At 38.2% G+C, this 21,951-nt stretch overlaps 1 long non-coding RNA gene across 1 annotated transcript; it reads left to right on the top strand.

Annotated features, from left to right (window-relative positions):
* Positions 1-14,501: 14,501 nt before the first annotated feature.
* On the top strand, positions 14,502-21,892 carry LOC122557820 (uncharacterized). Its single transcript, XR_006313944.2, has 3 exons — positions 14,502-14,891; positions 18,981-19,312; positions 20,053-21,892. It is a non-coding gene; the product is annotated as an uncharacterized LOC122557820 (long non-coding RNA).
* Positions 21,893-21,951: the final 59 nt, after the last annotated feature.

The following is a 21,951-nucleotide window of genomic DNA, read 5'->3' as shown; positions in this document are numbered from 1 at the left end:
GTTTTATGTTGAAATTCTGGTGGTAATTGTGGTGCTGAATAATACTCAAATTTCAAATGTTTGTAGATCCAATTAACTAAAACCAGCTTCATTATCATGGTTCTGGATTATGCAACAAGAATGGGGAAATACAATCCACACTACAGTGTAAATTAAACATGGCTTAAATGGTTAAAAGTGGTTAATAATCAGCAACTGTTAGATTTTTGAAAAAAAGTTACTTTCATCAAGATTGGCAAAAACAGTAACCCCAGCATCCAGAGATATGAGGCAAAAAGAACAAAATTGATTTAGTACGCACTTTGTAACACGAGTAGACCAACCCAACTGAAAGTGCAACTGTGAAGATCAATAAGTGCATAAGCATTTCTATCTATATCGTGACTATTACTTAGCAAAAAGTCTCAAGGCATTTCAGAGTTTACCTAAGATGCCTTGCCTGATCGAGCAGTTTGTGAATATTGACTCACACGCACAGCAAATCCACTTATTGGAAGGCATTGAAATGAAGCTTCATGGATACCAGAGTGCAAAAAGCCTTTAGGAGATTTTAAAAAAGCACAAGATTTCCTTGGAACTGGCACATATGGGCTGCTTGTGTCCCTTTGCCTTTTAAAGCAGTCCACCATTCAATCAGGGCAATGAGTTGGAGATTTCAATTACCTTGCCCATAAAATTTGTAAATCAATTGATTTTTAGATTAGATTAAATTCCCTACAGTGTGGAAACAGGCCCTTCGGCCCAACCAATCCACACCGACCCTCCGAAGAGTAACCCACCCAGACTCATTTCCCTCTGATTAATGCACCTAACACTATGGGCAATTTAGCATGGCCAATCCACCTGACCTGCACATCTTTGGATTGGGTGAGGAACCCAGAGCAGACATGGGGAAAATGTGCAAACTCCACATAGACGGTCACACAAGGTTGGAATCGAACCTGGTACCCTGGTGCTGTGAGGCAGCAGTGCTAACCATTGAGCTTCATCAGTGCAAAGTTACACAAAGTCAGAAAGCCACAAAATGAAATTAAATTGTCAATTTGGACATGCGATTGGTCTTTTTTTTAAACGCATTTATTGCCTATATTGCTGTGGGTCTGAAGTCACACGTAGGCCAGACAGGTAAGGATGGCAGATTCCTTCCCTAAAGGACATTCGTGAACCAGAAGCGTTTTTCCAACAATCAACAATGGATTCACTGTCATCATTAGACTTTTGCTTCCAGATTTTAATGAGTTGAAATTACGGCATCTGCCATGGCAAGTTTTGAATCCTGGATTTCTGGATTAACGCTCTAGCGATAATACCACTAAACCATTGCCTCCCCACTGACTCAGCAATAACTCTGATTGCACTGCAAATCTATCAGCTTCTATTATCAGTTTATAGCTATTTTTCCCATGTCATAAATCATTACTGAAGAAGGAATTTATTCCAAACGTTCTCATAAAGCAGCTTTGAACCACACATAGGAGTAAAACATGTGAAAGATGATTACGTACTAACTCTGCCTCTTGTTTTTTTCCAATAAGAAGCACCCATACTCAAAACAAAATGCCTAACATCTCAAGCATTTTGCCATAGTCCAGAACGAACTGGTGACAATCTGGAGAACATGTTCTCACAATAGAGCTTTAACCTAACAATAGCAAAAAAAAATGCTTGAAATGGTTGCATTAGTGAAAATTTGAAATTAATTTAGGCTCAGTGGCATATGCTCAAAGTTGCTTTTCTCTTTACAACTAAAGCTGAACCCACTTAAGCTACAAAATTAACCAGTTGATTTAACTAAATACATTGATAACTAAACATTTTCACTCAGAACTATATTCAATAAGATTGCTTGAGATTTGGCTTTTAACTATTCCATAAGAAAATTAGATCTTAATCCCATAATAATGACATCAATAAAGTTTTGTGTTAAATTTTAATATCAAGATGTATCACTTGCTCTTACTACAAATGTAAACTATTGAAATAAATTGCCAATAATTTGCAGATCCCTTTCAATTTTGAATAGCTTTCTCATACTATAAACTACTGTTCAGGTGTGTTAATCTCATATAGCCAATTACAAGTCACTTGTACAGAAAAATTATAAGCAAAACATTAATTAATGCACACAACTGCACCACAATTTTGCTGCTAGCTGTTTATATAATAAGACTGTGCGGCTTTATTCCTGATGAAGGGCTTTTGCCCAAAACGTCGATTTCGCTGCTCCTTGGATGCTGCCTGAACTGCTGTGCTCTTCCAGCACCACTAATCCAGAATCTGGTTTCCAGCATCTGCAGTCATTGTTTTTACCTTGTGCACTATGCAACACAATTGATCTGTAACAGTAAAACCGTGTATCTGCTACTGAAAGACAAATCAGGGGAATGAAATTAAAACGGAATAGAACACAATTAAATAAGCATCCCAGAAGACAGTACAATGTTGCTATGTTACAAGTTATAAAAACACAGAGGATTTTGTCAATATGGTTAAGTTCATTACTGAAACAAATGGAAAAGTGCCATTATAAATTACTGCCTCAACATTTCCATGACCAACAGAAAATTATAATCTGTGTCAATAAAATTTTCCAATTTAGCTGCCATGTATTTTGTTGCTATTAAATTAGAAATTAATAGAGGCAGTACATAATGAACGTGTTATCCCGTATTTTCCTGACTGCACTCTTCTGGGAGCAATCTGTTAGTTTCATCCATACTCCACATTCCAGAGCATCGTGCCAAAACCATATTTGCACGCTCCTAGGAAAGAGGTCATCCATTTGGGAAAAATTACCTTTTTTATCACTTGCATTGAATCCAAACCTAAAATTTAAACAGTTAGCACAGTAAAACGAAGTGAATAATGACAAGAGCCACGTGGAAGCTTTTCTCTGGGATACAGGGTGAAGAATGCTGGAAGCACTACTTCATACGAGCTCCTCTTGCAGTGCTCTACATTCTCTTAACCTTGGTCAATAGAGAAGATACCAAGAAGTTGATATATAGGGGTTTGCATATGGAATTACAGATATTAAGACCCCACAAAAGTGAATAACTGTATTCCATAATTTTTCATATATCTCAGTAGATGTAGTGGTGTGTTTGGTGATTTGCAATTTGGACGATTTGAATAAGTTGGAGCAAAAAATCCATCATGTTTTGCACAAATTGTGTACGTGTAATTGACATAACATCTGATAACATCATGTAATACCATGTTTTAAGTGAAGTATTTCAAAGTAAATGTTGTTGGAAAACTAATAGGATTCAAAATAAATAAAGCATTTATAATCATTTATGACAAGCATGAATGAAAATTAAGAGTCAATGGACAAAGGAAAAATAGATGTCAGCAGATTACAAGCAGACCAATGTGGTATCCACATTCAGAAAGGATAAAAGATAAAAGCGAACCCAGTCTTATTTCAATTCAATGTAAAATAACAACTTCAAAACTAAAAACTGGGTAAAATCGTATTATTCATTAGGCTGATTGAGGTGGAATGAAAAGAGGGTGTTTGGTTTGCTCCTTCTCCACATTTTAGGTCGTGGAATCAAGCTTTGATGGCCAATTGAGAAAGCGTGGAGATGGGGGTGGGGGAGGTGCTCCAAACTTAAAGGGCATGTAAGTCAGGACATTATACAGCACATGGGTTATGCTGCTAACTGGAAGTTGGTCATGGCTACAACTTGATAGGTTCCCTGTTTTCTGAACTTTCCTCATCGCCCCCACCGCCCAAGTGAAAGCTCTAGAAGGCCAAAATCAAGCTCAAAAATCATCACAAACCCTACCACCTTCATAAGAGTCTCATGCACCGTTTTAGTTGAAGTGGCAGGATTTTTCTTCTGTCCTTGTGTCATCTGTTATACCTGCCATAAAACATTTGCAAAACCTTTACTGTCCAATGACCAAGATTCCATACAATTGGCTTGTTCAATAGTTTGTTAATTGGCAATTTTTTTACAAAAAGCAGGCAGGCTTAAGTATCTGCTCATCTTGTAATATTTGAGACGGGTGGTTTGTCGGCATTTTGCTGTCTTATGTCATGCATCACATCTTATGCACGAGGGGCATGGCCTGCCTGACTTACAACTATAAAATCTAAATGGGAATTATCTGTGCAATTATAAGCCAACAAATAGGAAATGTTGCCTGACTGACCTCCTTGACTTCTGAGAAAGCGATAATTTAAATGAACTGTGGAAAGCTGTACGATGGGATGTGTGTTGACTTACAGCAGGCTTTTGATAAAGTTCCATTTAGACGTGTATCTAATGCTCCAGGAGATTCAGACTGCAACTTGGTTGAAGGATAATGAGTCACAAACACCCAATAGGGTGAGAGTGTGGAAATACTGAGTAGCATGCCTCAAGCCTTAGTGTTGAAATAAAATTCTACTTTACATAAATGACCTATATTCAGAAACTCAATTCAAAATAGGAATAGGCATTTTTAGCCCTTCATGCCTGCCCCATCATTCAATAAGCTATTGACTGATCTGTAGCCTTATTCTATTTACCTACTTCTTCCTTAGTACTTTTGTTTGACCAATTTGCCAATGTCAGATTTTAATTCAATGAGAGGCGGAGCAGAGTTTCAGATTGCTACACTCTCTATAACACATCTTTTGGTGAATGTGCACTGAGCCTATGCACTGCCACCCATTCCATTCCGCCCAGCCTCAGCGAATATTTCTTCATAAACAGTAGACCAATTTCCTGGGCTGATTCTGCTGGGTCGTTTCATTGGTTATCAGGCTGCTCAGGGCAGGACTAGAATTCAGACAATGTGCCCGTTGCTATGATCCTATTGCTGAAATTAGCCGTTTCAGGGCGAGATTAAAATATAGTAAATAGGAGCATTAGCCCTTCAAGCTTGCTCTGCTATTCGTTATGATCATGGCTGATCATCCAACTCAGTACCCTGTTCCTACTTTGTTTTTATGGCCTTTAATCCCTTAATTCTTAAAGCATGTATCTAACTTTTTCTTGAAAACATTCAATGTTTTGGCCTCAACCATTTTCTGTGGCAGAGAATTCCACAGGCTGACCATTCTCTGGGCAAAGAAACAGCTTCCCATCTAAGTCATAAATAGTTTTATCATATCCTTAGGCTGGGTCCAGATTCTCAACTCCTCAGTCACCAGGAACATTCTTCCAGCATTTACCCTGTCTAGTCCTGTTAGACTTTTATAGGTTTCTGAGAGATCTCCCTTTTCATTCTTTGAAACTCCAGTGAGTATAGTCCTAACCAATCCAGTCTCTCTTCATACATCAGACCTGCCATCGCAGGAATTGAAAATATTACTGTGTAGAACTGATTTATAATTTTTAAAATGTATTTAATGTCCTTGTGGTTCAGCTCTGCAGGAGACAGTAAATTTCCCAGTCTATACATGAAGTAGTCAATGCCAGCAAGAGAGCAATTAATTTCAATTTTCAGTGACGAGAACTGTTATTTTGCGAACCACGCCAAAAATGTGCAGGCGCAATGTTATACATGGGTATAATTGGGTGTGGTAGTGATGTCCTCCAGAACTGAATAGCATGCTGACATTATTGTCATATAGAGAGACTAACTGCTTTGCCAAAGTAATGAACAGCAGCTGGTATTGATAAAACCACATGACAGCAAAGAGAAAGGAAAGTGTGCGCGTAGGGAAAGGGACCAATACAGAAATTACACGACAGTTGTTTCAGGTTGTGGTATTTTCTTACCAGAAGAGAGAACAATGATTATGCTAGATTAGTGGGTCTTGACACAAGTGATTTCTAATGAATGCATATCACAAATTTATCCATAATTTAGGAATATTTAGAAATAATCCTTCTTTCCCAACTGTCCTGAACTGCAACCAAATAACTATCTTAATCCTTTCATTGTAGTCATCCAAGAATGTATAATGATGTCAAAAATGCAATGCATCATTATACTTCCCATAAATATTGTGAACAGAATGTACAATGATTTAACCAAATATGCTTGTCTATGTAGTTTCCAAGATATTTTACAAATCTGGTGCAGATTGAATGGGGCTGTAGTCCAGGTACAATTTTAACTTATGGAAACACCGTCCAATCTAACGATTTCAGAGTGCTGGATTATCAGCTAGTAATTCAAGAAAGGTTGACTTACATCTCAAGCACAACTAACAATAGATTGAACAAGTTATAGTTTAATGGAAAAAATGTTTCATTTCTAGGAAAACAGAACTATTGCTATTTTTAAACACAAATGATACCTATACAATATTTAATAAAATCCTCCCCCACGACAACCTCTTTATTGGCTAATTTGCTTGAAAGTTGTAATGAAAACTCTATTTGGACCAAGAACAATACACTGGAGGAATCAAAACTGTAGTTATTCAGAACTAATGCCACGTAACAACTTTGCAGTTGAAGTTTAACAAATCTGACAGCATTAGCCCTTCCATCATAGATCTAAGTATGATGGAGCATTAAAAAAAAAGTGACAATAAGATGAACAAAACGTGTTAAATTGCCAAAGTCAGAACAGAGGCACATGAATGAGAGAACTGCAAGTCTAGTGATAGATTAATATTTTTCAATTCAGCACTTTTTTTCAAATCAATTCTCGACTTCTCTAAAACGTGTTGCACTAAAATAGAACAACTGAGTTTTAACTAAAAAAAGTGTCATGAGAGTTCAACAAGGGAGTGGCTCAGCATCTCAAACAGAGATTATCCAATTAATTGTCCAATCTACAAAGTTCACGTACCATTAATGTAGCACCACTGACACCAGTGATTACCGATTGGAATGTTAGATAAAGCAGCACCATCATCAATAGTAATACAGCCAAGTATAGAGAAAATCTTTTGTGTAGGTTGTGTGTTCTGTCATTTACCAATTCTACACAAAAGCTCATTACCAACTACAGTGCCCAATTTCAGAAATGGGTTCTATTAAACATTTAATAAACAAATAGATCTACAAGTAATCAATTGGCTTACAGCCAGAAATACCCCAGCCACTGGAATATCAACAAGGGAGGGGGTGAAGAGCTGTTGGTGAAACCACAATGATGCTGATGTATATAAACAATGAAACATCTCCATCATGTGGTAGAAACAGAAATAACAGTTCATGTATCGTAAGGGCCAATAAATAAGCAATATGTCCTCACAGAAATTTAATCACTAAGAGTTAAAGCAAGAATTATTACTTTAAATGCCAGTTGTTGCGGAGGATGAGACAGTAATTAGCTGCTCCTGGCCTAACCTCTGTTTGCTCATATAGCATGAACTGTTTCATGCTGATCATCCCCTTGTACATCTGATCAATGCAAGGTGCTCATTCCCTTTTCCCAATCTACAGTTGCCTGCCAGAGACAATTAAAATTAAACTATACGGACTAAAGCTCACTGAAGCTGTTACCTAGTATGGTGATGAAACATCTGAAAATGAACCCTCCAGCTCAGCGAGCAAACCTACATCCATAAACTATACTGAGGAGGGTCATTGGTACTTGCGTCCATGCTTTTTGCTAATCCATCTGTAACATTTTAAACTAATCAACCCTACCATAATCAGTCCATACCAGAATTCAAAATTTGTCTTCTTTATGGTAATTTCTAAAACAATGAGAAGTTGTATTGTTTTATATCTCAACATATTTATGATCTCTGTAGATAGAAAAATATGAATTCTAACTTTACAATTTTTGACCCAGTTCACAAGTATTGTTTTACCCATTTACTTCTTTCCCTTTATTGCTACTCAATTATGACAATTATATTTAATTTAAAATTGTCAAACAAAGTATAACGTTTGTTTTCAGCTGATTGATACATTGGAACCTAAAACAGGATAGTTGATAGTGGAACACTACTTCTATTTTTGCTAGGCTAAGATTTAAGCCACAATTTTTCTGATATCATTCAGAGCATTATTTTGAGTATCTGGATGGGGCATTTTCTTTATCTCACTTCACCATATATGGGCAGACTAATAACCACAGTTCTGCTGAGTACAAACAACATGCAGTATTTCCCACATGCAAATCAGTCATATGAGTCGACATTCCCTGATCCGCTGAGAATTAGTGTTTCATTGCTTCTTACCAACATCCAACTCTGCCTCCTCCCAACGATCTCCAACCCCCAGACTTTCATCAAAATGGAAACTGCAAAATTTTAGTTCAGTCGAGTCACAACATTTCCATGATTTATTACTAAATACAGTGACCCATTCAAATACAAACAGCTGCAGCACCTATGATTGTAGTACCTCTTTTCAGCACCAAACAATTTATTTATCAAGAACTTATTGCTTATGTCATAAAGCACTCTTCTCTACTTCTACAGAAGAGTAATAAAAAATTTCTTTTCCATTGAGGATTGAGAAATTTGTTTAAATTGTTTCCCACTTTGAGAAAATTGAGCATTTGGGAATAACTACAAATGCCATAAAAGTTATTAAACCTTAACAGTGCAGCAAGTGTGCCAAAGGTTAAATTTTCCAACACTCTACTTCTGGCACATAAGAGCACTTATTGGGAAACTTCACCACTTGATGATATTCTGCCCATTAATCTTTCATTAAATGTTTTAACATGGGAACATAAACAAAAGGAATTATTAATCAGCAGGGATGTACTAGAAGGCACTAAATGACAGGACAAAGTTGTGGAGAGACCCAAAGCATTTGGGACTCATTATTCTGTGACCTTCAAGAACTACAAGAGTGCTGACTCTATTCACCCTCTACTATTTCCAGTTACCCATCCACACATTCACCTCCTTGTAGCTTAGCCACTACCCTCCCTCAATGCAGCACAATTTATTCCTCGTTCAACCCAAGAATCTCTGTAGCTTCCCACACTAATGCTTCAGTGTTCCTTCAAACACGAGTGGCAAAAAAAATCAGGTACAGCAATTAATTAGGAAGGCAAATGGAGTGCTGGTCTTTATTGTAAGGAAGAGGGCCTGTAAAATAAGCAAGTCTTGCTACAAGTGTACTGGGCGCTGTTTACACTACTGATCTTCTTACTGAAGGGAAAGATGTTGGCATTGGAGACAGTTAAAAGATTCACCTGGCTAGTTGCAGGGATGAAGCTGTCATCTTAGAGAAAAGGTTAAACGGGTTGAGCCTATACACATTGGGGTTTAGAAAAAAAGAGAGGCGTTTTTTATTTTAACATGCAGAGTTCTGAGGGGTTTTGACAGGGTGTGTATTGTAGATATACCCATTCTTGAGGAAGTTTACAAGTAAGAGGTACAGCTTTATAAAAATGGGTCTCCTGTTCAAATTGGAAATTGGAAAGAATTTCCTCTCTCGGAAGGTTGTTAATCTTTGAAATTCACTGCCCTAGAGAGCAGTGGAGGCTGTCATTGAATATAATCAAGGCTGAGTTAGACAAATTACTGGATTAAAAGTGAGTTGAAGGTTAGGATGGGAAAGTAGACTGGAAAATTGAGTAGGCAGGCAGGTCAGTGTGGATGAGGGCAAGGGCCAACAATTGCAGTGCTTAGCAAGGATCCTTAGGGGCTCTTGTGGTGCAATGGTAATGTCCCAACCTCTGGACCTGGAAACCTGCATTCAAGTTCTATCTTTTCCAGAGGGTGTTTAATAACATTTCTGATTAGAAAAATATCTCCAGGTGAGTCCAAGTCTCCAACCCTCAGCACAGCTCAGAGTGTGTCCAGGTTAAATACTTTAACATACTGTGTTACCAGCTGAAATAACAGGCAAAATAAAATCACAAAATATCAAAATGAAACATTGTATAGTCAGGTACTTCAGGGCCTTTCATAAACAAAATACCCTTTAAAAGCACAATGTAAAAACAGAATGAATGCGCTATAAATGTAAATAGAGTTCATGTTGGAATTAGATTCATCCTACACTCCAACTAATGGCAGAAGCTGGTCAATACAAGCAGAATTACCAGCACTGTACAACATCTGCCACCAGGCGGAGTCCAGGACTTCGGGGCAAGTTGAGAATGGCAGCCAAAACAGAAACAAAACACTGGAGAGTTTAAAAGGAAGGTGTCACAGAGACAGGAGGTGAAGAGGAAATGAGGGAAGGGACAGGAAATGGAGTAAGATCACAGGGATTGCAGAACCATAAAGATCTTGCCAGGCTACAGAATACGAAGTCTGGTGAGCAACTTCAAACTGGAACTTTCAATGTTGAATAAAATGCTGACAGTATAGTTTATGTTGTTAACGTGAAACATTTGCTGAAGTTCATATCATAAGCTCACTAACTCAAATTATCCCAGAAAGGCAAAGAATCTCAAAAGATTTTAACATCAGGTTAAGCAAGCCATTTCACACTGCTACAGTGCAGTGGCTACATAAGTGTTGTTTTTCATTAACCATATCCTACTGTCAATCTAAAGGAGCAACACAATGTATGAATTATTGTGTTGGTGCAATGCCAAAAGTCAACCAATTATGAAGACCACATACAAGGCATTTCAACAAACTTGTCCATAAGTTAAGAATTTGAGTCACTCTGTATGCAGGCCCATTTTAAATTAGTGATTCAATTTAAAAATAACTAATAGCAAATCTTAGTCTTAAACAAGGGATTTTTCAGTTGCAAATCACTATAAGGCTACACTAAAGTCATCACCTAAATATATTCAAGGATTGTACTTGCCAGAAGTAATGACCTGGTGAGTGATGTCCACATCCCACGAACAAATTTTCAAAAAAGTATTTCCCTATTCTCATTTCTAAAAGGACCAATGTTCATTTTTGCTGTTCCTTCACTTTTAGTACACTTGTAGGAACATTCAATTGTCCATTTTTATATTTTTTGCTAGTTTTCCCTTATACTTCATTTCCTTTTTCTTTTTAGTGGTCTGTGCTGATTTATAGGATTTTCCCAATCTTATGGTTTACCACTAATCATTGCAACATCTTTTCGACACCATCCTTAGTGAACAGATGCTGCACCCTTCTTGTAAAGTCTTTCTTTCTCAATGGAAATTTTCTTTGTTGGAATTAGCTCCCTGAAACGTTTGCCACTGCTTCTCCACTATCGCACATTTTACTCTATTTTCTCCAGTCCATTTTGGCATCTCAATCTTCATATCTTGGTAGATGCCTTTAAATTTAAGATTAGCTTCAGGTTCACATTGCCCACCCTGAAACTCCTTGAAGTCTGTTTTGATCATTCTTACTTGGAGCTTATTCATTAACACAATCGCATTACATCAAAATTAACCTGTTTTGTGGTTCAGTTCAGAATGTATCATGAGAGATAACTCAGTTTCAAACAGATCATGAAACTCTTATAATCACTCCTACCGAGAGGACATTAGCTAATTCTTTCTTATTACACATGACCATGTCTCAACCTACTCAACAGACATTTAATTCTGATCTAATCTACTGTAGGCCAATTTGCTTGTGGTTCAGGTAGTAATCCAAAACAAAGAAAAACTACAAGATGGTAAGTTTAAATTTATCTAACTGTTTATACTTGCCCAGCAGAACCCCTTTCTTATGCCTATCTGTTATTGGTTCCCACATGGATGACAATGACTGTATCCTATACCTCTCAATCCAAGCTCCTCTCCTGGTATCTGGCACCTGATCAGCAACACAGATTTCAGTGCTCATGTTTTTTTGCTAAATTGAAAAGTCTTTAACAATATGATTCCCTACAACTACATATCTTCTTACTATCCCCACCCAAATAGCTCCTTTTACCACAGAATTATGGTCAGTTTACTCATCAAGTCCCAGCTTTTCTTCACACAAACGGTAGGAACATCCTCCATTGCTACTTTCTGGATCCCTGAATCTGCCTCTTTTACAATCAAATCTACTTTCCCTCACCAAACTGGAAAGAACTATCCCAAATGGTGGGACTACTTCTTGGAACCACGTCTTCAGGTAATAATCCCTCATCTTGAAATATAGAGCAAGAAAGTAATATTCACCAATCAACTAGCTGACCTGTTTAATGCCTCCAAGCTTTAGTTCTTAGGTCTCACTCTCCTCAACCCATTCCTCTTTTATAACAGAGCAGCACATCACCTCCCTCCTTGCGCCTAATTCCTAAAGCAAGCACTCAGAAAAGGTGCCATCATGATCTAATCCTTCATATATCTTTAAAATGTCATGCATCCATTTTATTGCAATTTTTTCTTTTCTAATCAACCTGTTCAGTGATGTCATTATATATAAGATGGGACTTGAACCGGGTCTCCACATCTAGAGGTAGGGAGGCTACCACTCGCCACAAGATGGCCTCTTAATGTCCTGTATTTATTGTAGCTGGAATTCCAGAGAATTGAGTCAGTTACTGTTGGCTGGGGAGCCAGTCATAACTCGCTACAGTACTGTGATACTAACATTTTTGTATCATTTGGCCTGTTGAGATCATAATGTTTAAGCACATGATGTTCCAGTGCTTGAAACATTTTTTTGCTGCCTAGCAACATATGCAGCACCCTCTTGGAGAGTTTTGATAGATTACCCAGATCAGTTCAAGACTGAACAGCAGTTCAGGGGTTATAGTCAGTTTTAGTTTGAGTTGGAGAAGATGATTCCATGTTGATTGAGGTAGTCAACGCAGAGGGTTAGACTAGTGCCAACCTGAAGGTATACAGTCTCCAAGCAGTCAGAACTCAGGAGATGTAATGAGGCAATCGGAGAATAGCAGAAGGTCATTGATACTTATGTTGGAGAGAGTTAGGTCTCAAAGAAGCACAGGGAGCCATTGATAGTTCAATGCAGTGTAAGATGGGGGTGGGGGGTGGAGGGGGGGAAAAACAGTCAACTCACAAGTGGCATCCCTTGGTAAGAAATATCAGAATTGAGGGGAGACCAGGGGAACTACAGCTTAGCAAAGCTGGACACCATAGTGAAGTCCAGCCTCATGAATCCGGGGGAGTGCAGTTCCAGGGGCAAAAAAAAACAAACGCTAAGAAGTAAGCTGCTTTGATCATTCCATCATGGAATGAGGTCTAAGGCTATCAAAAGTGAGGAATTGTAATTGTAAAAGAAACAAAGGTTAATGACATTTAGTGATCCACAGTATCACCAACAGCCTGTGGTGAGAGGATGGTTGCTGAGAATTCTGTAAGATGTGTTTTTACCACAACTGCTATTTGAAATGGTCTGTAGTGTGGTCACCACAGTTTGTCCGTTAATGCATAGCTACCTAATGTTAATTCTTGATGTTAGAGTGCAAGTAGATTATTTTACTTTTCTAACCTTGTGTAGTAAAATTTAGTTTACTTAAAACTTTGGAATCCAGTCATCCGGTTCTTCCTAAATACCCAACATCTCAATCTTTATCTGTTTTAAACAAAAAATAGTTACTGACCTTTAACCAGATTATGATAAAATTTGGTCTTGTCTGGGATTGTAACAGTACATAAATACTTACCTGTAGCTGTCATTTTACATGGAGCTTGTTCATTAGAGTCTGAAAGAAACTACAGATAACTTCCACAATTAAGCTAAATGTTGAATACAAACCTGACTAGATTTTAGACTGTGATTAACCTTTAAAACATCCTCACTTACCAAACTGCCAGAGTCAGGAACTCAGGCAAGCTACCACCTTGGTGTGAACTTACATCCCACCATGACTTTGTGGCAGAATTTAGGATCAATGCACATGCAGAGGGCACATTTGTTGCACATTTGGATGCATCGTCTGTGACTTCCAAGCAGAAACCTGCATTAAATGCCAAGTAGATATAACAAAGACAGGAGGACAGCAAGGGCAGATCCAAGTTAGAGAGTGGCATCAAGTTGTAATGATTTGTTCACCTTTGACTTGGGTTTGAATATTAACACTTACTGTGGTTATATACTTACTTGCACTAAGTACTGTATTACATTTTGATGATTGGGTGACAGGACCAAAAAAATTAAAACTTGATCTGGAAATAATGCAGAATCCTTACTCTCTTCCAAAAATAATTATTTCTTTTAAAATGAACGTGGTAATCCTTCCGCCAATTGAATATTTGATCATTATTTCATGACAACGGATCGATCTTGAACTAAATTTCACAAGTGTGAGTTGTTGCTGTAATCCTCCAAGCCCAGCTGATCTGATAGACTGACAGATATGTTGACAATTTAAAGGGATAGTGTGCTGCTTTACTCTGTATCTAACTGCCGGGGCTATGGAGTCGGATGGAGAGAGATGCAGGCAGGAGACAGGATAGCTCCTATAGCTGCAGGTTACAAGCAGTGGAGTGCACCAGAGAGAGTCACTCAGGGTCACTTTGAGAGATGTTCTGCTGTGGGTATAAGTACTTGGTCCTGTGGAGAGGCCTCCATTGTTATCGTGGGAAAAGACAGCATTAGCAAGGGTAATTTCAAGATTTGGTGTCATAGTAGAGTTTGAAAGCAACTTTTGTATCTCTCCTCTGCTTAATTATTTCAGTATTGCAGTCACTCATCTCCTTGAAATGGCAAACTCATGCAACATTGTCTAATTAGTAATTTGCCAAATGCTGGTCTTTGTTTGTTTATTCCAACCCTTGTCCTGCTCTTCAGACAACGTGAGGCTCATGCCAAACAGTGTGATGAAGACTAGTATAATGTGCATTTTCATGCCAAGCACTAACCAAAAAATCAGAAATCCACGGAACTCAAGATGGCACTGACATTTTCAACATGCAGGAGTGAATGAAGCAAATGATCTGTGGAAAATTGCCATGCATTTCTTGTATGCAAAATGCAGGAGAAATCCAAGCTGGCCAATTATTGCCAGTTTCATTCATTAGGAAAAAGTAATGGATGATATAATCAACAGTGCTATCAAACAGTGCAATGACCTGCTCAGTGACATTGAGGTTTAGGTTCCAACAGGGCCATTCAGCTTCCGACCTCATTACAACCTTAGTTCAAACATGGACAAACGAGCTGATTTCCAGAGGTGAGAGTGACAGCCCTTGACATCACAACTACATTTGACAGATTATGGTAGCAAGCATCCCAAACAAAACTGGAGTCAAATGGGAATTATGTTAGGGGTTATACACAGCGGCGAGGGTGGAGGGGTTATAAGTGAGGAGTGGATTATAAGCAGCAGTAAAAGGAATTATAAACATTTATAGAAGGGACTTCTTGTGTTCGGAGATTTGATAAAGTCCTCCCAGGAGGCTGGTTAGAAAAAATAAAGCACATAGGATTGGTCTTAACATTCTAGCATGAATTAATGATTGGCTGACAGACAAAACAGTGTAGGAAATAAATGGGTCAGTCTCATGTTGTCAGGCAGTGGCTATTGGCTACTGCATGGATGAGTAGTTGGGCCCCCACTGTTCACAATAAATATCAATGATATCAAATGTAATATTTCCAAATTTTTGAATTTGAAAAGCTAAGTGACCATGTGTGTTGTGAGGAAGGTGTTAAGTAGCTTCAGGAAGCATTGGTCAGGCTTAGGGGATAGGCTAGAACATAGCACCTGGAATACAATGTGGCAAAAACATGTACTTTGGTGAGAGGAACAGATAGAGAGCATTTCTTAATTGGTATGAGGTGGAAAAGTATAAATGTACAAAAGAGATTGGGTTTTGTTGTTTATAGGTCACTGAAGGCTCACATGCAGGTGCAGTTAGCTGCTGGAGAAGCTAATGGAATGTTAATCATCAAATTGCAAGAACCATTATCTACAGTAGTAGTGAAGACTCACTTCCCTTGAGGGTAGGGAGATTGGTTAGATCGTACCTGGATTACTATGTGCAGCTTTGGTCACCTTATCTCAGTAAAGGTATTATTGCCACAGAGAGAGTGTATAACAAATGCTCACCAGACAGGTTTCTGAAGAAGAGATATTGAGAAAGCAGGGCCTGTATTCTCTAGAGTTTTGAAGAATGAGAAATTATTTTCATTGAAACTTTCAAAATACTTAAAAGGGATAGACAGGATTGATTCAGGTAAGACTTTTCTCCAATTGGGGAGTCCTGAAGCAGAGATACCACTTTGGTCCATGATGAGAGTAAGTGATTTCACTTAGAGTGTTGAGTGTATTTTTAATGCTTTCCTTTAGAGGGCTGTGGAAGCTCAGCCTTTGAGTATGCTTAAGGTAGACATTAATAGATTTCTGATTATCAGTGATGGACAATATTTTAGGTATGGGGTGAATAAAAGGCTCCTTGATTAGCCATCACTGTATTGAATGTCATGGTAACAGGGTCAATGGCCCACTCCTGTTCTTATCTTTCAATCTCAACGAGAGAACCTAACTGATGGCCTTTGATGCTCAATAACATTAACATTGCGGGGGGTTACCATTGACCAGAAACTGAACTGGACCAGCCATAAACCATAGCTACAACAGCAGATTAGAGGCTAAGAACCTTTCAGGTTTTTGGTGAGGTAGGATGAACCATTCACACCTCCAGGGATATGATTGTCAATGAGTTTCTGTTAAACATCATCGAAATGCTCAGTCTTTGTAATGCTTCTTGAAATATTCTCAGCTGTTGCATCACTGAACTCTCTTCCATCATAAGGTCAGAGTGGGAATGTCCAACAACAATTGCACAACGTTCAGCAAAATTCACGATCCCTCAGATACTGAAGTAGTCCATACCCAAATGTTGTATACTTACATGATATCCAGGCTTGGGCTGACAAGTGGCAAACAGCATTCAGACCACACAAGTGCCAGGTAATGATGAATGCCTAACATTGCCTGTTGACATTCAATGACAATCCCATTGCTGAATCCCCACTATCAAACAATCTGAGGATTATTATTGACCAGAAGCTGAACTGCAGAAGTTTCATAAATACTGTGGCTGTGGTAACAGATCAAAGGCCAAGGATTCTATTTCAGTTTCTAGAGGATACATTGTCCACCAATATCCCCTACAAACCCACCAACTCTCACTTATCTCAACTACACTTCTTCATATCCTGCTTCCCATAAGGATTCCATTCACCAGTCTTTCCCCAACACTTTTTCATTTATTCCAATGAGTACATCTTTCACCAGCATGTTGAGTTTTTATCTCCTACCCTACAATCCTCCACTCTGGTTATTTTGCATCTCCTTTGGCTCCATTATTGACAGTGTTATGATGCTGACTGATGTTACTACTCAACAACCAGATCCCAGAATGAAATCTGGCTAAGTTATAATACATTACATTTTAAAAATCAGTTTAAAACACAAAGTATAATCTAACCTGGCAGTCTTTTACTGAAACAAACACACCAGGCTGCAGATTTAGTTTTCACAAAATAAAGTTTAAACAAGAGAAGTTTTAGAAAAGCTAATAGTTTAAAAGCTTTTAAACATGCCAGAAAACAGAAGCCATCTACTCCCCAACACTTCACAGTTAATCAAAAATGCCCTTTCCCTTGATCACTCATCGCACAGAACCTAGATTTCCACAGTCCTTTAATAATCTGCACTGCTGTTCTGGAAGTTTTCACAAACTAAAACCCTTACATTAAGGTTATTCCTCTTACTGCTTTGGTCCCAGTTTCTGTGACAAACTATACTTACATCTGACCCAAATCATGTCTCCTTTGAACTGAAAAAAAAATTTCCAATCTTTGAGTTTTGTAAGCTAACATCAATCTTGTACTCAAAAGCAAGCTAATGTACTTCAATGTTTTCTTTCTCCTGTTGTAAAACTCCAGAGTTTGAACACACCTCCATTGACTCTCCAGGAGGCCCCTCAGCTATCAGCCATTTGACACGTTTGGTTTAAAATAATGGTTCCAGAAAAGACTGACCTAATTAAATTCTTAAAGTCCTTTAAACAAACATATGCCACTAGTTTAATACATAAGTGTAAAACATACTTCATCGAAACAGCCACACTTCCAGTCCAAGACCAGTGTTTTGAATTCGCTTCCTAACTTTCCACTGTCATCCTTCTTTCAAATGTTTTATTCACCTCTCCTCCTTTCTCATTTAGCATTGGTTTTTGTTTAATTACATTTGTCAAGTTTTGTTAGAGCATTTTCCTCGTTCAAGATTCAGTGTAAATCTAATTTACTAACACCCGGTTGTAGTTTAACTTTTCATCGAAGCATATTAGCAGTAAAGTGCGAAATGCTGGTTGCTGCTACTGCTAATTAAAGCCAGAATTAAAATGCTAGTGTGTATAACAATGCATCTCTTGAAGTGTACAGTGCCTGCATAATAAAGAGTTTTTTCTTGCTTTCAAAAATGTTCGCACTCAGTCTTTCTGTCTCCTAGTACGTGTGACGTGCCAGTGAGCCCAGTGCTTCTTGTTGGCAGCTACAACAACCAGCTGATATTGGATTCAATTGCATGTTTTTGGATGACTGGTACATTCTAACTACAGCCATGGGCCAACTGTAACTTGTAATGTTGTGAATCTTAAGCAACTTGTTATGTTTGTAATTTCTGTTCAGTAGTACAGCATGTTTATATTGCAATCCTCTGAGCCATTCGATTCAAAGGGCAGATTGGCACGGTTAGGGTTAGGGAACAATTCATTTCACCAATGGATAATTAATAACTTCAGAATTCAATGAAGTCAGTTTATTAAATTGTTTTATCATCAGCGATACTATTGATCTCCACGTTCCTTGCAACTAATCTGCTAAACTAGAGAGAGGCAAACAATGAAGAGAAACAAGAGACTAGCATAAGGGGAAATAACTCCATTGCATACAACAGATGCAATGATTTGGCCGAATCTGATAAATATCAACTATACAATTGCACGGCATGGGAACACAAATTAAATTTTAGTACCTGTCCTTCAGGTAAATATTGAGAACTCCCTAACACCATTATGGCACCACCTCTAGTAGGCTCATCCAGCCACTGGGACTGGATTGTTGGTTGGCGAGGTTTGGTACTCATTCTCTTTTAATGAGGAGTGTTGATGCTGTGGGACAGCTTTCTCAATTTTGGTACAAGACATCATGAAGAGTTTGCAGGGTCAAATTAACAGCTGTGTTTTTGTTGTATCTGGTGTTATGTTTACTGTGAACAGTATTCAATTGGTTTTATCGCTCTTTTATATAGAGAGCAAGACAGCAAGATCTTAAACCATCGACCCTAGGAGTTTTTTCCATAACTGCATACTGGCTGGCCTAAAAAGAAACACTTGGATTTGTAATATTCAAAGATCATGTATCTTACATTCAAAGGAGGACTTTTGGAAATGAAAGTGGAAACTGAATTTTGAAGGAAACATGGCAACGTGCTTGAAGCAACATCTTCCAAACAACACAATAATAATCAGATAATCCTTTAGCCAAGATGAAAATGCTGGCCAGAACACTGCAGAGAACTCTATGGTCAATTCTGAATCGTTCCAAAGGGTTTCTTTCTTTCCACCCAAAAGTGCATGACAGGTTAGTTTTAACTCCTCATCTGAGACAATACCTATGACAGTGCAGCTTTTGTTTCAGTACTGCATTGGAATAGCACCCAAGATTTCATGTTCAATTTCACAAACGGGCACGCTGGAAACTAAGCCACAGCTGATACCAAGTAACTCAGTTTACCTTGTCCTTCTTGAAATGAATACTGTGCCATACAATAAACATCGACCAATCAAACTATAAAGAAGATGAGAATTTGTCAGGATCCTTACCATATCCAATTGACTTCCTTTGCCACCTTCATCAGGGCCAGAGCCCAATTTAGGCTAGAACTAATTTATTCTCAACCATCATGTATACCAATTGTCCCACATCAGGATTGAATAGAGTTTGCACAAAATTAGATTAAACTGGAAGAATGGCAGAAGTAAAACCAGTTAAGTTCAACTGAATTGTTTGAATTTCAAATTAGAGCAGAAAAAAAATGTATGAAGTTAACTGTGAAGAATCTCCAGTTTTACTTGTCACAGTATAAATGAATTACATATTTGGAAAAGGCCCTCAGCATTTCCTACAACCACAGCTCAAAAAGTGATATTGTTCTAAACGAGCAAATTACTACCTTGGCTTGTTTTACCATGTTTCTGCTCAGATTTCTAACTGCAACAAAAAAGTTTGGTCTGGTATCCACAGTGCAGTTTGGGGCTTCTACTTTAATGAAGTTAAAACAAAAACAATGGAACACTCACACTCTGGCTTTTCATTTGCAGAATCTGGCTCCATTTCCTTCCTGAAATTCATGTGTATTCCTGTGCTGATGTAGTTCTTGAAAACACAAAGTTCCAAGATTGTAAAAAAGAAACCAAGAGCAGAACTCTGCAAGACAGTTAAAACAATTTCCTTGACTACCACAGCAGGTGAGAATTCACTGGAATGAGGCAGCAGAAGGAATCTGATTAACCCCACCTGCTGAAGAGCTGACACACTATTCAGTTCACCTGGGCCAGGTCTTCACTTTCTGGCATTAAATTTCAGGGGGGGGGGCTCCTAGTGGTGCAGTGGTATTGTCCCGAACCCAAGTCTCAGTTTAGGGGTAAAGTCCTACCTGTTCCAGAGATGTGTACTAACAAGGTTGATTAGGAAATAGGTAATTTTTAAAAATAAAATTAAACTGCAAGGGGAGATTATAATTCTGATTTCTACACTGAAATTAGTTCAGATGGTTTCCACAAACAAAGTGTGGTGAAAACAAGGTCAGAATGGAGAGGTGGGAGCAGGACAGTACAGGGGTGGGGTATGACGAAAATGGAAGAGTGCATGGGCATGTGGTCAGGAGAGGGGTAGGAGGGCAAAACAAATATACTGAACCCAAGACATTGACTCGGTTTCTTGCTTCACAGATGCTGCCAGTTTCTTCAGCACTTTGAGTTTGTTTCATACTTCCAGCATCTGCAGTACTTTTTCTTTATCTTTCAATTTGAGTTATTCACATTTCAACATTTATTGGCCTCCTATTTTGGTATTTGCTGAAATATTAATACTTCTGTTTTTTGGAGACCTTTGACAAAATCATTATGCATCAAAAATACCAACAACCTTAAGACTGAACACAAGTCGACCTGTATCCATCTTCTTGACAGCAAAATTCTCATTTATAAATAATCACTTTTGCAACATTTTTTTCAATAAAGAAAATCTGAACAGATTTGCAATAGCTTTACAAGAATGAGAAAGCCTCTGGTATCTTGGCCAAGCATGTATCCAGCAAGGTCAGTGAGCATCAACATATTGGGGATAATGGAAGGCATTAGTGACCTTATTCTTCCCCAGTGTCCATTCGGTGAGAGATCCGAACCCCAAAATTTTCTTCTTACTCTCTATCCCACCCGGAGTCCCTGAGGTCAATTCCACTATATTAAACGAGATCAGTCAATTTAGCACAAACTAAATCAAGATTAGGTCAAAATGGTTCAGTTTACTTACCCGTTATTGTCTATGTTAAGCCAATTATATATACAGTCACATACTTGTTCCCGTGTTGTAATTCAATACTTAATCAATGATCAATGTGAAACCTTAAAGATCTTTTGATAACTACACCTCTTGCATTTCTATAGTTTATTGCATCTATAAATTTAAGAAAAATGTATTTATATTTTCATGAAATCATTTTTTTGTCCACTTCCATTTGCCCTGGGGAAGATGGAGGCCAGTTATTTTCTTGAACTTCTGCAGTTCTTCAGGCATAGGAACACAAAGGAAAGCATACAAAAGCCTTCTTACCATCCTATCTACCTGCAACTCCATTTTCAAGGAGCTATGAACCTGCACTCCAAGATCTCTTTGTTCGGCAACACTCCCTAGGACCTTACCATTAAGTGTATAAGTCCTGCCCTGATTTGCTTTCCCGAAATGCAGCACCTCACATTTATCTAAATTAAACTCGATGGAGATGGTTGTTGCCTGGCACTTGTATAGCACAAATGCTGCTTGCCAATTGGAAGCCCAAATATCGATGCCGTCCAGGTTTTGCGGAATATTGAAATGGGCTACTAATAAAACATTTTATGTACAAAAGACAGAGAAAATAAATCATATCGCTGCTCCTTGGATGCTGCCTGAACTGCTGTGCTCTTCCAGCACCACTAATCCATAATCATATCTGCCAA

Source organism: Chiloscyllium plagiosum, unplaced genomic scaffold (assembly GCF_037043375.1).
Source record: "Chiloscyllium plagiosum isolate Xiang-an unplaced genomic scaffold, Cpla_swu_hap1 HiC_scaffold_18, whole genome shotgun sequence".
Taxonomy (NCBI): domain Eukaryota; kingdom Metazoa; phylum Chordata; class Chondrichthyes; order Orectolobiformes; family Hemiscylliidae; genus Chiloscyllium; species Chiloscyllium plagiosum.
This window is presented reverse-complemented; position numbering and strand designations above follow the sequence as displayed.